Raw genomic sequence first — 565 nt, forward strand, 5'->3', positions numbered from 1 at the left:
GGATCAATTACGAGGTCCACAACATTGTAACAAACAGCAGAAAGTCGGACAAACATCAAGGAAGGGGGATACCAAAATGGCCGCTCATCTTTTGGAGAAACATCGGCTAAATCCCCCTCAAATCTCTCTTTTCCGTCTCCAACAAAGACGGACAGAATCTGTTCAATTTGGCGCACAGATATTTTAATCAATTTTTTTTTAACCAAACATTTTGAAATTTCTTATACTAGTGGAATATCTCACGAAGAACACGGTTTGCCTTGAACATTTTTGACAAAATTTCGTATTTTAGAAGTTATTTCGCGTTAAAGTTGTATTTGGGTAATTTTAGCCAATCAAAGACGTTTGTCCCCCAACATCGCTTGACAACCAATGTTGGTGTGCTTACGCGCCCGTAACTTAGCGGTTCGACAAAAGATATCGATAGAATAAATACTAGGCTTACAAAGAATAAGTCCTGCGGTCGATTTGCTCGACTAAAGGCGGCGCACCAGTATGGCCGCAGTCAAATGACTGAAACAAATAAAAGAATATATATATATATACATATATATATATATATATA

The sequence above is a fragment of the Octopus bimaculoides genome, chromosome 11 (genome assembly GCF_001194135.2).
Source record: "Octopus bimaculoides isolate UCB-OBI-ISO-001 chromosome 11, ASM119413v2, whole genome shotgun sequence".
In the NCBI taxonomy this organism is placed as follows: Eukaryota; Metazoa; Mollusca; class Cephalopoda; order Octopoda; family Octopodidae; genus Octopus; species Octopus bimaculoides.